The 18,276-nt window shown below is 33.7% G+C and overlaps 1 long non-coding RNA gene across 1 annotated transcript; it reads left to right on the top strand.

The window, feature by feature from the left end:
• Positions 1-11,585: 11,585 nt before the first annotated feature.
• LOC139431728 (uncharacterized) lies at positions 11,586-13,005 on the top strand. Its single transcript, XR_011641806.1, has 2 exons — positions 11,586-12,254; positions 12,309-13,005. It is a non-coding gene; the product is annotated as an uncharacterized lncRNA (long non-coding RNA).
• The last annotated feature ends 5,271 nt before the right edge of the window (positions 13,006-18,276 follow it).

The following is an 18,276-nucleotide window of genomic DNA, read 5'->3' as shown; positions in this document are numbered from 1 at the left end:
GAGCTCCTTAAAATACACCCAAGTTTCATTAAAAATCGGGCAAATTTTACTTCAAATCCACATAGATTTTATTGCCTTCTAAAAACAAAATTGATGGGCAGATCAAAAGCACAAAATTATTTTATTAAAAGTTAAACTATTGTGTATTTACATTGTCAAAATAATTATAATTGGTAGATGATAAAATCGGAATTAAGCTTACTATATAATCATAATATTCAAAATTATTCAATCTTACCGACAAATTCACTTGGTTGCAAATTTGATGAATTAACACTATCAAAAGCAAAAAAAAACAAGAAACCGCTACGAAAAATAACAATAAATTAATACTATCTTAATATAAAAATAACGCAGTCGTAAGACTATCAAAATCAAATATAAAGAAGAAAACGCTCAGCAAAAAATAGCAAAACACTATCAACAACCGCTCACGATCGCCAAAAGCAAAGTGATGTCCAAACGAAACTTAAAAGAATAAATACCATCAAAAAATTAAAATTCTAGGTAATTGCGTTATCTCATTTTTTTATGACCATCGCAAACCCTTTGTAAAATCTTACCGCGCGACATTTAAAGAAACGGGGATGTTTCCCAGAATTGGATGGTAACAACTGACAAACTCTAAACGAAAATTAAAATAAATATTTTGTTGTATTTTATTATGAATGATTTAACTAAGGAATTTCGTAAAATTTTGACAGATAATAATTTTCAATCAAAAGTAAACGTTACAATAATAATTACAATAAACTATTTTTAATACATTTTTTTTTAAATATTTATTTAGTATTATTGTAACGTTTTATATATATAATTACATGTATGCCTTACGCACCCCGGCGCGTATGGGGTGCGTAAGGCATTTTCCCCTCCTCTGCGCAAAAAAAAATATATATATATATATAATAAAATGTTTTTTATCATGCTCATAAATAACAATCTATAAAATTCAGTTTACAGGTAGTTTCAACAGAAATTTTATATTACCTTATGTGAATAAGGTAATAAATTTTTTAACATTACTAAAGTGTACAAAAAATAAAAAGTTTATTGTTTACCCATTTACGATGAAGGTGAGAAATTATTGTAAAATTTTAAGACTTATTACAAAAAAAATATATCAACTCAAGAAAAAAAAATTCGCAAAAGCCTTATGTCAAAAATACGCAAAAAAATGTGAAGAAACGGTGCGTAAACGCATTAATGGTCGTAAATGGCTTGAAATTATTGAGACTTTCTATAATATTAAACGGTTAAAATGCCATTTTAAATGAGATTAGAAAAAAAATATTACTAATGGAAATTAAGAGACGATTTTTACATCGAATTTTAACTAAATTCTTTAACTTTACGAAGATATACAGTACAGAAACGTATTTAAAATTAAGAAACAATTTTTTTCACTTATTAAAGTTCAATTATTTTATTTTAATGAATATATTTGACTATTTTATGAATTTTTAAAATCGACTACGTCATAACATTGGTACAGTTATTTGAATTGTAAAAACGAAATTGTGTATTTTTGTTCGAATCCAAGGCGCGCTCGACTTTAAGCTGGCATCGGGCGCCCGGCACTTCAGGGTTGAAGAGACGACAAGGCTAGAGCAAAGGTTCGAGAGAAAATGAGTACGCCCCTCCAGTCTTCGATTCTTCGGCCGTACTCGGCAAAACGACCGTGCGGGGGATTTGTTTTCTGTCCCTTACGCCATGTAGTAAATAAGGTTTGGCCGATAGTACTATTACACAAGAAAAGCTTTACCAATGACGTCAAAATATAACACCGGTGACAAATCGAATGGTTGAGGGTCGAGAATAAAATGATTTTTTAAAAATAATATTAAAATTTCGTCAATTTCGTCGGTAATTTTAATGGTCGATCCACCACCGGTTTCCAACTGTTCTAAATGAAATTAGTAAATATAAATGAAAAAAATACAGCAGGACTTTACTGCGGTGCGTTACTTACCTTATCCGCAAAATTATATTTCCTAGCATTCCTCTTGTATAAACCCATATAAATATTTTAATTGTATTGCACTTCTTTTTCTCGATTGCGACTTCTGATTAAACTGTTCTGAGTTCATCCCATGCTTGTTTCTTTTCCATATTTGTGGAACTGTAAGTTTTTTTATTTTCTATTACTGATTTTTGTTCCATAACTAATTCCAGTAACAATTTTTTATCGAAAGAAGTAAAATTCTTCGATTGTTTCTCCATAGCGCACATTATCAAACTAAATCTTTCGAAAAACGGGATAGCTCCGGATAGCCCAAATTTTAACAGATGTCCTCTATTCTACGTTAGTTACGTCTAGTTAACTGTTTATTGGGGTTTATTTTTCTTTTCTAAATTATTATTATAAATATTACCTTATAGATGAGTTTTCTAAAACAAAAGGGTAGTCATTTTTTACAGAGTGAATAATAGCGGTGAATAATCATTATTCGGGAGTAAATACACAAGAGCGTGACTTTTAATCGGATAATTTTATTTTTACACGAACGTTTTGTTTCCATGGAAATAACTCGAAATCAAAAGCATGATAAAATCGCGATAGCTTTAGCTGGACAAATTAATTCATTTTCAGAGTCAGTTTTACTGGTTAATTTCACTGCAAAATATAAGTCATCCACATTATGGACATATCACTCTATGCGTAGAAGTATATTTAATATAAATCAAGTAGTCAATATAGAAAATTATGTAAAACTGCGCTCACTTTTAAAACGGAGATCTGAATTCTTTCATCCGAAGAAAGCTAATACATTTTGTTCCGAAGAAATCAACAAATTTCTTATTGAATCAATGAGCCTAACGAAAGCATACATTGCCGTTTAAAAAAAATTAAGTATTATTCGTTACTCATTTGTTTTCTAAATTAAAAACAATAGAATGCAGTCTTATTATGACAAGTAAAATATTAAACAACTTTTGTATAAAATGTTTTTTTATAAAGTTGATACCTACCAATATACACTGTTGGAAATAATTCACGAGCACACCCTATATAATCTGAACGCGTGAAGATAAATCCATAATATTTGCGGAGTACAAAGATTTATTGTAGACGAGTTTATTCAGGGAGTTTCGAGTTGTTCCGTCGCGGCATTGTTGACTGAGCCGCCCTTCCAAGTGGAACATTCCGTCGCTATGGAGACCGAAGTGGATGGAAAATACCGGTCGTTTTTAGTGTGGTGTGAGGGACCACATTGTTATCTTATTCTGTGCGCAATGGATGGGCGATCGCGTTACTTAAGCGAGTTTGGGCGAGGAATGTTTGTGGGTATGCACATTGAGGGTATATCGTTCTGTGAAATTGCGCGTCGTATCGAGCGGTCGTTATCGGCAGTGCAACCGGCATGGCGAGAATCGTCTGAGGTAGGACATAGGTACCTTCAGCCGCGGCCGGGACGGCCCTGCGCGTCCCTATCACACGAGGATCGCGCTCTTGTGCTCAGTGCTTTAGCGCGGTATGTGTCCTCCTCAAGGCAACTTGGAGCTGTTTGGCCACTGGCAGGGGAAGGCGCACTCACTACGCGAACTGTACGGCGGCGTTTGGTAGATAGTGGACTGGCGCGCGCGTCGTGCGATACAGCGGATTGCAGTAACACCCAAGCACCGCAGCATACGTCACGAGTGGGTCGACGCTAGGCATTAGTAGGTTGCCGAGTAGAGGGACATTTTGTTTTCCGACGAATCAAGATTCGAATTGAGCACCGGTGATGCGCGAATTTTAGTTCGTCGGAGCCGTGATGATCGTCTACTCGAGCAATGTGTGCAAGAACGCCCTTATCCACCGACAAACGAGCATTATGGTATCGGGTGCGATTACATATGGTGGATGTACACATCTGCTGCGTGTAAAGCAGACCATGACTGGTCAACGATACGTCGATGAGGTGCTACGGTCCGTTGTGCTTCCCTACGTTCGGCGGCTCCTAGGCCTGCTATACGTGCACGACAACGTACAACAGCACATCGGGCGTGTTGTATAGACCTTTGTGGAAGAACACCGTATACGAATGCTTCTATGGCTAGCTCGGTTTCCGCATCTGAATCAGATTGAACATGTTTGGGACATGACTGGTCGGAGACTTCTACCTTATCCGGCTTCCTCGGCTAACCTTGAGGAGCTATGGAGGCGAGTTGAGGTGCTATGGTTGACCATCCCTCTCGCTACAATATAGCGACTTATAGACTCCATGCCACGTCGTGTAGAGATGGTACGCGAAGCTCAAGGGGATACTCTCGCTATTGATGTTTCTCCTCCCAGCAGAGTTGTGCCGTTCTCCATGTGAGAGTAAGTTACACTACTTTAGTACTACTTCCATACCAAATTTTATTGCGCTAGACACACGCGTTCAGATTATACAGAGTGTGCTCGTGAATTATTTCCAACAGTGTATATACTATATTCCATACATAATGGGCACCCTGTATGTACCACCATGCAAACAACACGTCATCACATCTTTATTTCAATCTGAGTATTAATATAAAATAAATCATAATTTAATTATTGTTTTTATGGTAATCTCTAAAACAACTTCTCTCCTTGTTTAGGCATAGTGTGTCATTGCATACCGAACATTTCCATTCAGTCCGGGTTGGCTTTCCATTGCTACTACAAAGTGAACATCTTCTTCGGATGCTTCGCTCTGGTTGGTGAGGTGATTCTTTTAGTCGCACTTCTGCCGAAACAAATGGTTTGTCGTTCAGAATAATTTAGGGTGGTCCTGATCGCGCCCTTTTTAATCTTCTTTTTACTGTCCCATCAGATAATAAATACAATATAACTTCTCTTCTGTTTTATATTTATTTTTAATTTGATTTATATTTACCAAATTATTGTATTTAATAATTGAAACTAGTTTGTATCTCATTCACTTACATACTTTAAAACTCTAGTCACACTCACATTTCTACAAGTATGTCTTATTATATCTTTATATCTATATGTAACTTAGACAACCCTACCTACATCTTTTAAAGTCTTTCAAAGTAAATTCTGGTATTTTGTCCGATCCTTGTCTATTTTCTCTACATTTTTTATACAGTATATAACCGTTAACCACACAGGCGCCAACAAAATAAAAAAAAGTCCTATGCCACCATTTGTGACTCTTTCTATTTATTTCATATACGTACAACTTCCAATTGATCAAATTTATCAACAGTATTCATATACGAATTGTATTTTTTTATTGCAGTAGGACAAGCAATCTCCATCATTGTGCCATTCTTTTCTTTTCTGGTAACTGTTTCTACTACAAGCTTTATGAAATTGGTAACTAAATGGACACAACGCTAGTCTTTCCACTTTAATGCTAAAATTCCACTATCACTTATGTTGTAATCTACATCTTCTCTTTTCATCTTTTTGTCTGATTTAAAAAAAAAAGCAAATTTTTTCTGCTGCTGTTTATTATTCCACATGCATTAATTTTTACATCTTTGAGGCTCACTACTAACTTTTTTACAACTCTTTCCCACAATTTTTTTTCAACACTTTCTGTTTTCCCGGTGTAAATGTCAAATTTCCAACAATAACCAGACTCTCATCTGCCAGTACCCAAACTTTATAAACTCGTTTGATGGGTTTTTTAGGCATATACTGCTTTAGACTCATCTATTGGAATATTAGCTGTTGGTGTACATTTTTTGAAATTATCTTGAAACACATCTAATAAAGGTGTAACCTTATACAACTTATCATATTTTGGCGAATCTCTTGGAGGCATGGTCTGATTATTATTGCAGTGCAAATTGCCTAGGATCCATCCAACACGGTTCACATTCATTATGTTGGAAATAAATGGATTCAGATCCGGCGCCAACGACCAATAATCCCTGTAACTTGGCAATACTTTTGTTATCATTAATAAGTTGATGGCATGGATTCTTTCAGTTCCACTTCAGTGACAGGAGTATATGACTTTCCCTGCTTCTCTGCATACAATATGTTTGTATGAGAAACAATGTGCGAAATTAAAGTTTTGGAAAATAACGCATCAAAGAGAATCTTTGGTGTTATTTCTTCCATATTTATTATATTTTCGGAAAGTCCGCCACTTCCCGAGAGAGATTCTGGTTCCTTTATTTTGAAAAACTTATTCCACTGTGGAATTCGATCTTCACGCATTTCGTTGATTTGCAAACGCGTTTCATTTAATGGAGTATTTTTTATTTTTTCTCATAAGACGCTTTTTTCGAAGTGACTTCGAACCAGTTTCTGAAGAAGGTTGCAACATGGCATCCGAAACGTCAAACCTTTTATTAAAAGACGCACGGCAAAACCCGAAAGTTTCTAGTGTTAGTTCTAGTTTTAGTTCTAATCTTAGTTTAATTCACACCGGTCGTGAAAGCGTTCGTACTGATATCCTTGATAATCCTTGATATCCATGGTTACCATAATGGTATCCCCTGGTTACTCTTCCATAGTTTCCCCATGCACCTTTTCTCTCAACTCCTCTTCTAAAGTTTCCATTATTATATCTTCCTCTGTTGCCTCTAAAGTAACCACGACTTTGACCTTGAAGTTCACTTTGATCGCTTGTATGGCAATATCATTGAAAATGTCCTGGTTTGTTACAAAGATAACATACACCTTGTCGATTGGAAATAAATGTGGCATGATTTAAGTCATTGGTATTTGAATTATTTGTAATTATTCGCCCCGTAGCTTTCCTTTTTTCAATTTCAGTTCTCAACTTTGATTTAGCCATTTCGTAGTTTATTTCATTTCCGGGAATATTTTCTAATACGGTTATTACTGTTTCGAAAGATTTAGGCATACCCAATAATAAGTTACACACAATGTCGTTTTCATTTATCTCTACTCCAGTATTTTTCAATTATCGTACAATATCTTCAAAATCACTTAAAAATACATCCAAACTTTCACCTTCTCCCAACTTCATACTTATCAGCTTCCTTCTTAACATTAATTGTCCTGGCATTTCTTTCTTTTCATATCTTTCTTCTAAACTTTTCCACATACTATATGCTGTATCTTTTTCTCTTATCAAATCAATTTGTAAATCACCCAAACATTGTACTATTAGGGATTTACACTTACTATCCATTTTTAAAGCTTCCATCGTTTTTTTCTTCTGTGTTTCTCCATAATCCTCAGTTTTAAATTATTTTTCCTCGCTTTTATCAACGTCTGTTTCTGTTAGTAGCATTTGCATGCGAAATTTCCAGGTATGATAACACTAGCCTACAAACAAATTCATAAAATGTACATTTGACGCCACTATATTTTTCTTATGTAGTAAACCTTAAAACCACATTTAAAATTTTTTCTATGGATACGTTTTGGAGCTATGATTTTTTTATGGGTAATTTGACTATTTGCAGCATATCTCGAGTTAGAGATGACCGATCTGGTCGTGCTATTCATCAAATTAAAGAGTATTGTATAGCCAATAAATTGTATTAATACTTATTCCAATCGGTGCGGTAGTTTTAAAACAATGACCCATAATATGTGAAAAAGGGATTTTTTTAGACAAAATGTGAACCAAAAATTCATTCAATATCCGTGGAGAGTCGCAGAAAAATTCTTTTTTACCGTCTACGTAAAGTTTGCTCTTTTTAGAAGACAACAAGGTACGCAGGATGAGAATCGATGGAGAAATTACCAAAAATTATGATCTTCTATATGTTAGAGCACAGCTTTTTCTTGTACAGGGTGTCCCAATTTCGATGTCCGCATAGGCTATCTCCGAAACTAAAAGAGATAGAAAAAAAGTAGCTTACATGTTATGATCTCGTTTTTCGAGAAAATGCTAATGCCGAAAACTAGGAACAGCTATCGTCTTTTGTTTTCGCCCTATCGGCAAAAACTGAAAATTTTGCGAAAACGCAATCCCGAATATCTTACTTATTATCAAAGATGGAGTATTATAAATAAAACATTATATGGGCAACTTTTTACGAAGAATTCAGTGGCGTAGGTAGAATTGTTTTCCCATCTTTTATTTTCGAGATTTTAGACGTAACTTTATTTTTTTAAATGGAAACCATAGTTGGCTATGACCTAAAATAATTTGTTATTTTCTTCTGATAACAAATATATATAGTTTGTGGGGTATATTTCTTATAGTTATTGAATAACTAATAAAAATTCATTTTGTTCTATCTAAAACTAATGTATGTATTTAAAAGTTAATGTTACTATGGTGATAACCATACATACTATGATGGAACATAATGTATCCATTTTTTTTTGTTCTTTCTAAAACTATTGTATGTATTTAAAACTTAATGTTGTTATGGTGATAACCATACCATGATGGATAATATTGTTTCCAATTATTGCCAAAGTTTGTAGTAGTATTTAAAAATTCACCAACAACTCTGGCATTATGTGCTGGTGCTCCGTCGTATTGAAAATATATCATTTGAGACATACAATACATAAGCTGATGATAAAATAGATACAAAAGATAAGATAGATACAAAAGCTACTTTTTTTCTATCTCTTTTAGTTTCGGAGATAGCCTATGCGGACATCGAAATTGGGACATCCTGTACATGAAATTCTGCGCAACTAGGACCGTTAGAAATTTTTAGATTTCATGTTTCGTACGTTCCTGAGATTTTACGTGTAGGTGCTATTCATCCCAATCTTTCGATTTAAAATAATTTCAAGATGCCACATTCAGTGTACCGGATGTAGCCCACAACTTTGTTATTTTAAACGGAATGCTACAATTTTTGTTGGATATTTGAATTGAAAAACAGTTTTGTTTAATCAGAAATTACAACCCAAAATTCACTCGCAAAAAGAGAACCGCAAAAATTCCGTCCTATTGTTTACATACAGTTCGTACTTTACAATAGGAAGACAGTATTTATGACCACAGCCTATAGAGAAATATCGAAATAATGATCATTTGTGAGTCAAAGTATCAACATCCAGCTTTTCCTATTTCTGTAATTTTTCTCAAAAAGCACGAGATACAGTGCATTCATTCAGTTTATTTTGATTGTAACATTTAGGTATTAATAAAATAGTATGTTCAAGTCTTAGAAATAACTATGCCCCCGCTTTGCCTTCTGTTTCTTTGACAATTTTTTATTTTCTTCAGTTAACAATGGTTTAACAAAACTAGTGATTCTTTTTATTTCCTTTCCTTTCATTAATCTGTCATGCAATGTACTTCTTGGCACCTTACATGCGTAAGCTAATGACTTTAATGTAGTTCGTTTATACAAAGGAAGAGAAGAAATGTTTGCAATTTGCTGGCTATAATCTTTGACTTTCCGTCCACATCTTTTTTTAAGGGAATCAACATTAATGACAGAATTGTTATTTTAACAGCTCGTTTCCACAATTTGGAGATCGTTGAACGGCTGCAAGAAAACTTGCGAGCGGCGGCAGTTATCGCGCCTCGTTTAAGTTTTCCTTGACTGACCTTTTGTAATAAATAATGTAAGATTTGCTTACGTTGGTCTTTGTTAAACTCTCTACACTTTTTATCACCTGTTTGAATGTATTCCGAAATATTTTTGTCCATTTTGAATGTATAGCGGTTAAATCAAGCTCAAAGAGTCAAATTTGACATAAGGAAACTAATTATCACAAAACAAGTGCAATAGCTAAGTCGGTTTTGGTCATGGCACACTTTGATTGTTATATTGTCTATCTTATGTATCTAGATAAATCGCTTGTACATTTCATATTTACAATAATTTTTACATTAAACTGAAATGTAGCAACTATTATTGGACAGAGGAAGTAATTAAAGTTGTGTCTGCTTATTATCAAGTTCTTAATACTCGTAGTGGTGAAAGTGTAGTACTTCTTAAAGTAATTCTATTCGAAGTTAACAAAAATGGCACATTTAACCGAACGTGCAAGAATAGTGATATTAATGATGGTTAGATATGGCGATAGGCTTGGAATAGGGCGCCAATTGTAAGATCTACAGTAAGTAAATTGGTTGCCAAATTCACAGAAACGGGATCCGTAAAAGATTTGCCTTGACAAGGTCGACCTTGAGTAAGTGAAGAAGTCAGTTTTGGAGGTTGTGAAGGTTGGATGTATTGGTTGAAGCTGCAGAAAATCCTCACCATTCTACAAAGCAACTAGCCCTAAATAACAACGTGGATCAATCTTTCGTGGTCAAATTATTCAAAGAAGGGAAGTATCATCCTTACAAAGTGCAATTAATACATGAGTTACACGAGGATGATTCAGATCGCCGTTTACAGTTTTGTGAACAATTAATGTTAAAATCAAAGTATTGCAGCATAGAAACTTAGACAACCTTTAATATATAAACCTTGGTCATAGATAACTTATATAGATGTGACATTTACGTAAAATTTTTGTACACAGCACTAGCGCTCCGAACGGCTCGGCCCATTACTAATATTAAATAGCGGCTAATGTGATAAATCTTAAATTTAAAACATTCTAATTTTTTTGTTGGAATTAAATAAAAAAATAAAAGACATTTGTGGATTTTAATAATCTTTTTATTAAAATTATTATCATAAACATAAAGTCTTATTTTAATATAAAAGAACAATAACTATAAACAATGTGTAATGATTAATGATACACTGTTAAAAATTTTACGAAGTGATTTAACTCTTTCGGTATAAGGTGAAATATTACCGCGAAAAAGTGGTAAATTTAACTAAATTCTGATAGGTTGCAACACATTTGAAAGACAAAATAACTTTGTTAAAAGATGTTAAAAATACGGTGTTAATCTGTTTATTCCTCACAGTGTAACTTTACACTTTATAACACCTTATACCCCTTTCCATTTTGTAGCATTAAATGTAATGCCAATATTTTGTCGTCAAGTGTATAACGCCTCCCCTGCAACCTTCTTCCTTCGTTGTCGTATTAGCTCAAAGAAAAAAAGGATTGTTTTAGTCTGTCTAAACTTGAAATTGACTGCTTAAAAAGTTGTCTCTTTGGTAATAATTTTCTTTTATTTCTTTGGGATGTTATACACTGGCGCTGGAATTTCCTCTTATACATCACTGCTTTCCTGTATAAATGTTGGGCTTTTGGTGATAAGTCGCCTTGTTTCTGGACACCAACTTCCTCCAATAAACTCTCCCTTTGTTTAGCTGTCAACAAATATCCAATAATGATCCCGATTAACACTGTTTCCCCGTTAAGCGGGGTTTCCCTGTAATATGAAATCAAACTTAAAAAAAATTTTACTACATTCTTTTGTAATAAAAGGGAAATTAAACGTTTTTTGAATGATGTTTCGTTTATTAATAAATAACACTTATTACGAGTTATATGCCATTATAGGTAATTTAACCATATAGAAAATAAAAAATGAGGAGCTTTTCAAAATAAACGATTTATAAAACACATAATTTCTTACCTGGAGTCTCCAATGAGATTGCACTGGTGGATGTTGAAGCAACCTGAAGTCCCATATCTGCATGTGGAGTAGTGGGCGTGTTATTCGAAGCACTTGAAGTACTCACTTGTAAGTACTGATATCCTATATGTGAAAAAAAATATGCCTCAGTGCTAACAACATTTTGATAATTTTATACACATACTGGCAAATTTAATGATGGTACTACTCCTTTCAACAATTTGTTCTTACGTCCAACATCCTATCTCACCAACATACGTTGTAACTTTTATGGTTTCTATGGTTATATGTCATAAATTGAACTTGAAAAATTTTCAATTTAGAAAAAAGTCCAATTTTTACATAAAAATTGGAACAATTAGTTAACTTTTATAGTTAGAGTATAAAATTCATGCGATTTAGTAGTTTGAACATATCCGACGCATTATTTATGCTGAGATAGGTTTGAAAAATCAGTAACAACAATTTTTTTCCTCTTTGTAACTCGATCCGGCGACATACTGTATGTATCTTATTCTCTTGTAGCAGAAAATGTCAAAAAGTTGCGCCATTAGTGGATGCATAGAAAAGGTATGGAAGTTTCTACCGATTTCCCAACCCACAAATGTATCCAGAAATATATCAAACATGGGTTTTATGGTGTGTGCGAGAAGACCTGCTTCAGTGTGAACAGTTGAGGGTTTATAATAATTTTCGAGTTTGTGATAAGCCTTTTCGACGATAGGATGTTGGACGTAAGAACAAATTGTTGAAAGGAGTAGTACCATCATTAAATTTGCCAGTATGTGGCAAAGTATGGCAAGTATGTGGGTTAAATAAGCAAACCGTTTTGTGTCTCTTTGAAGACTTAAGGAACAATTTACTTCAACCGCTAAACAGGTATGTAACGGTAATTTAATATTTCATTTAAAACTAACATTTTATAACTTATAGAAATCATGCTGTGTCGCCGATGACACAGCTGCTATTGGTGTTGCGATTGTTAGCTACAGGCAGTGTGTACACAACAATTGGCGATTTTGGTATTTGTGAACTGACCGGTGAACACATAAAATTGCCTTCAATGCCCGACGACATAGCTACAAAACAACTGGAATTTTTGGGTATTGCTAAATTTCCAAAAGTGATTGGAGCAATAGATTGTACACACATAAAGATTCAGTCGCCGGGTAAAAATATGTATACATATATAACAGCATATACAGGGTGGTTCAGTTTTTAATCGGGAAACTTTACTAGGACGTAGTACTTGCCAAAATAACACAAGTTTTTTATATAAACATAGGATCGCAACTCTTTTGTTTTCGAGCTATGAGCGATCAAAGTTGAGCTAAAAATTTACATTTTATTATTTATTTCGGCTATAAGTAAACCGAAGAATTTGAAATTTGGTATGTATTTACTACTGGTTAACATCTTGTTTTCTAGCATACCTTAAGCTTCCCTAGCGCCCTCTAAGGGGATGAAATTCACCACCCCCTTGGTTCTTTTTAGAAGAACTTTTTAACGCAATGCAATATTAACATAGAAAAATATGGGTTGTACAGCTCATTCTTTAGTGGTTCTTTTTTGTCTCTTTAGTTTTTCTCTTAAAATTGATAGTTTTTGCGTAAAAAAATAAAATATGTTACATTGCGCGGCAAAGCGCTACCTACAAATAAAAAACAAAATTTTAAGTTGGCTATGGAAGATGTAAACTTACCAGGATTTTGGGCTAACACAATAACACAAATTATTTACGATTTCATCTCTTGACTTGTTTTCTCATTAAAGTAATAAAAAATTTAATTAAATTTAAGTTAAAATAATCATTCAAAAGATAAGTAACATTTAATAATAAATTAAATAGTATACTAAAAAAATGGAAATTACAAGAGAAAAATGTTAAAAAACAAACAGAAAACTAATTAAGAATCAAAATGAAACAAATTTATCAAAAAAACTCATTACAAAAATAAACACAATTAATTTAAAAATTGTTCAAAATGCATGCCATTGTTATCAATGCATTTTTGGCTTCTTGTAACAACAGAATTAACTGCTGCTAATATTTGAAACGGATTGTTCCTTAAAGTGTTAGCAGCGTCTTTTATTTTTCCCAACAGTTCTTCCCGAGTGTTTATTGGAGCGGCGTAAACTAGATTTTTCATATAGCCCCACACAAAAAAATCTAAAACGTTAAGATCAGGAGACCTTGGTGGCCAGGCAACGGGACCTCGGTTTGCCTCTTGATAATTGACAGGACCTAGTCGTCCTATCCGTCTATGACCATGCACGTACGTTAGCGCTGTAATGCGATGGTGCCCCATCCATCTGAAGCCAATGTTGCTCCAGATCACCTAGAGGAACGTCCGATAAACATTCCGCCAAATCGTTTTGCAAAAAATTTAAAAACATCGTTGCGTTCAAACGAGGTGGCAAAAAATAAGGCCCACAGAGGTTATTATTAATGACACCCATCCACACATTAAAACTAAACTCTGTTTGGTAGGTTTTTGGACGTATTGCATGGGGATTTTCATGCTCCCAACTATGTAAGTTATGGTAATTTACGACACCCCTTCTTGTAAACGTGGCTTCATCTGTCCACAAAATCTTCTTACAAAAATTTTGGTCACGTTCAACAGACTGTACAAACCACCTACAGAAAGTTACTCTTTTAGGACCATCTTCAGGTCTTAAATTTTGTACAGGTTGAAAACGATAGGGTTTCCTGTGGTCCTTCTTCAGAGTTCGTAAAATTGTACTTCTTGAGACTCGTAAATTTTGAGCTTGAAGTAGTCTAGCAGCTATGCGACTGCTTAATGTGCTGTCATTATCAAAAAGGTTTAAAATTGCTCTTTGGTTTCTGTTATTTTGATTATTTCGTACTTGCTGGGTATTTAAACCATATTGTCGAAAACGTTGATGTGTATTGATAAATACCTGAGGATCAGGACATCTTCTATTAGGAAACCTTCTAGCGTATTCTCTAGATGCCGCTTCCGCATTTCCATCACAAAAACCATAAATAAAATGAATGTCTGCGTATTCTTCTGTCGAAAATAATCGTGGCATGATCAATTTTTCCTAGTTTTTTAAACAATGATCAACAATAAAAAAATAATGATACTTTTACTTAATAACAATCAAGAAATATTTTCAATAATTGTCAACAATTAAGAGGATTTAACGTAACTAACAGCTCGTCTCAATACAAACATAAATTGTTTTTTGAAAATCAAAGCCAACTTTTAGAGTAATTTTAGCTACGCATGGCGGTACATGGCACGACATTCCATTTTTTTACACAAAAACTATCAATTTTAGGAAAAAAACTAAAGAGACAAAAAAGTACCATTAAAGAATGAGCTTTATAACCAATAAATATATATATATATTTTAAATATACATAGAGTTTTACGTTTTGAACAATCTGAATGGATGAAGAAATACATAGATTTCAATTCCGCAAAACGTGAGAATGCCAAGAACGAATTTGAGAAAAACCATTATAAAGCAATGAATAACATTGTGTTTGGTAAAACAATGGAAAATGTGGAAAATCGAGTAGATGTTCGTTTAGTAACTCATTGGTTAAACCGTTATAGAAAGCGTGCAAAGTGCAGAGACAAAAAAGAACCACTAAAGAATGAGCTGTACAACCCATATTTTTCTATGTTAATATTGCATTGCGTTAAAAAGTTCTTCTAAAAAGAACCAAGGGGGTGGTGAATTTCATCCCCTTAGAGGGCGCTAGGGAAGCTTAAGGTATGCTAGAAAACAAGATGTTAACCAGTAGTAAATACATACCAAATTTCAAATTCTTCGGTTTACTTATAGCCGAAATAAATAATAAAATGTAAATTTTTAGCTCAACTTTGATAGCTCATAGCTCGAAAACAAAAGAGTTGCGACCCTATGTTTATATAAAAAACTTGTGTTATTTTGGCAAGTACTACGTCCTAGTAAAGTTTCCCGATTAAAAACTGAACCACCCTGTATAAGAAGCATAAATAAATATGCAATAATAAATAGTTTTTTTTTCAATTAACGTGCAGGTTATAGCAGATGCCAATCTATTTATCCAGGATATTGTAGCACGAAGGCCTGGATCAACGCATGATCAGACAATTTTCATAAATTCAAAAGTATGCTCGAACTTTGAAAGGGGTAAGTTTGATAATGCAATTTTGTTGGGCGATTCAGGATATGCGTTACAGAAATATCTTATTACCCCTCATCCGCCCAACCCAACCCTACTAATCACGCTGAAACACTATTTCAAGAAGCACAAATAAGAACAAGAAATCCCGTTGAAAGATTGTGTGCATTGCAGTGCAAGTTCGTGTCATTGGTCAATGCAAAAAAAATTATTATTGCATGTGCAGTGTTACATAACATGGCAAAAAAATATAACGACGAACCTCCCGAAGAAGACGACATCGAGATGGACGATGTAGACGTTGACGTTCAACCAAACCAGGAAGGCCTTTTTCGTCAATCATTACTTTGCCAATTTATAACTGAACCTTTTATGTTTTTACTTTAATATATAACGTTTTTAATCATATAAAACGATGTTATATATAAAATAATTCTCTTTATATAATTAAAAACAAATTGGATTTTGTAAAAATTTTATTTATAAGTGCTTTTTTCAACAATTCTATTCTTAAACGCCTTTCTTCATTTTTTAACTTTTCTCCTTCAATTTTTAATTCATATAATTCTTTTTCGACCCTTAACTTTTGAAATTCATTTTCCCTTTCGTCCTCTTTCTGTAAAAGTTGTTCTTTCAATAAAAGAACACGGTTTTTCAGTTCGGAAATTAATGTGTTTCCTATAAAATTATCATTAGTGTGCATAGGTATTCTCTTCACCCGTAAAAGGGGATTTTTCCGATTCCTTAACTTCGACGGTGTATACTCTCGCCAATCTAGGTAGTATGCATGTTGATTATAAATATTTTTTTTTATTTTATAAACTTACCATCTGCAGACACTAATAAATCTACACTATTTTCTGCATTATTGGATGTTGTGGGGCTTTCTTCTGGTGTCGTTTGTGTCGCTGGTTTACTTGTGGATGGTGTTTGAGGATCCACAGTTTCGTTGTGGTTTGAAGGTGGTTCTTCTCTAAAATCACTGTCTCCTTGACTTGCTGCCAACCCAACCACTGAGTATTCGGTGAGGCTTTTTATTTTGTCAAACACCAATTTTCGACTCAGCTTTACATTAATATCTGAACTACCTCCCCCAGTAGAGTACAGCTGTTGATTCACCCGAGCAAAAAATCTTCTTGCCTCTTTTTTCAGATTGTCAAATTTTCCCCGCAGTTGGTCAGCGGATCTTGGGTCGGTCGTTGCTGCATTATATTCTTCCGAAATTTTTTGCCAAGTGTTATTCTAAATAGGAAACATTTTAAAAATAACCTGATTATTTTTAAAATGTTTCTTTAGAATTGACTTTACCTTTTCCCTCCACGTGGTCGCATCGGTTTTTTTGCATTCGACTACTGGATGTTTTTGTATAATATAATATCAACTAACAAAGAAATGTCATTATCACTGTACCACACACGTTTATTACCTTTAGTTACAGCGCTCATCCTCTTACCGTATTTGTGATTTCACTATAACTATTCGCAGGAAAACAAGATTGATGACAATTTTCATGACAGATCATGACAACATGCATTGTGCGTATATCAACCCTCGGTCAACCTCGACTTTTACCTGCGGTTGAGATAACTTCCCTTTAACCGGAACTTTATTACTCAACCGTAGGTCGTACAACGCAAACTAACGGTTAACCGGAGGTTGACAGTGAACCTACTGTCAACCGTACATTGTAAAACCGGCCCTAAGTCTTTTCATGCGATGTTAACAAAAATTCCAACAAAAATATCCGGTTCTGTATTATCCATAAAGAGGCAGACAAAGAGACTAAACGAGGAAGACGCTGCTTTTCAGATAGCTTTTCAACAAATGACATTGTTTCTTCCCAGCATTGTCGTTATTGAAGCGATGTAAATCCACTTACCCTTAACTTTTATACAGTCAATGTACTTTCAGGAAGACAGTTGCCCAGCTTACCATTCACACATTGTGCCAAATGGTTAAATTTACAATTTCGTCAAAAATGGATTGAACGAAATGGTCCTATTTGATGGCCAGCACGTAGTCCTGATCTTACAATTATGGATTTTTATTTTTGGGGACGATTGAAACAAATTGTTTACAGTGAACCATTACAAGATGAGGCAGAACTATTAAAACTAAGAATAATTAAAGCGATAGAATCTCTACCACGGGCGGAAATTCGTACTTTTTATAAAGAATTTAGTACTCGTCTTCAAATGTGTGCCGAATTGGGAGGGAATGTGTTTGAATGAGGATTTGTTCACTTACAAAAAAATAATATTTATTACTTACATAGTGTGTTATTACATAAATTTACATTTAAAATATTTTATTCAATTAGCCATATTTTAATTTGATTTGTCCGTATATTTTTCACTAACATAAGTTGTAACTTTTATTTTATTTTATTGGTTTCTATGGTTACATATCGTAAGTTGAACTTGAAAAATTTTTAATTTAGGAAAGGTATAATTTTTACATAAAAATGGGAATAATTAGTTAATTTCTATAGTTAGAATATAAAGTTCGTACGATTTAGTGGTTTGAACATATCCGACGCATTATTTATGCTGAGATAAGTTTGAATAATCAGCAACAAAAATTTCTTTCCTCTTTGTAACTCGATCCGGGGACATACTGTATATATTTATTTTACAAATACCTAATCCAGTTCCATAATCAATGTTTAAATTTCAGAGGTTTTTTATGAGTATTAGTTTCCATATTATTTTAAGTTCAACTTATATTTAAAAATTTATTATGAAACTGGAGATCATA

The sequence above is a fragment of the Onthophagus taurus genome, chromosome 11 (assembly GCF_036711975.1).
Source record: "Onthophagus taurus isolate NC chromosome 11, IU_Otau_3.0, whole genome shotgun sequence".
Classification (NCBI taxonomy): Eukaryota; Metazoa; Arthropoda; class Insecta; order Coleoptera; family Scarabaeidae; genus Onthophagus; species Onthophagus taurus.
This window is presented reverse-complemented; position numbering and strand designations above follow the sequence as displayed.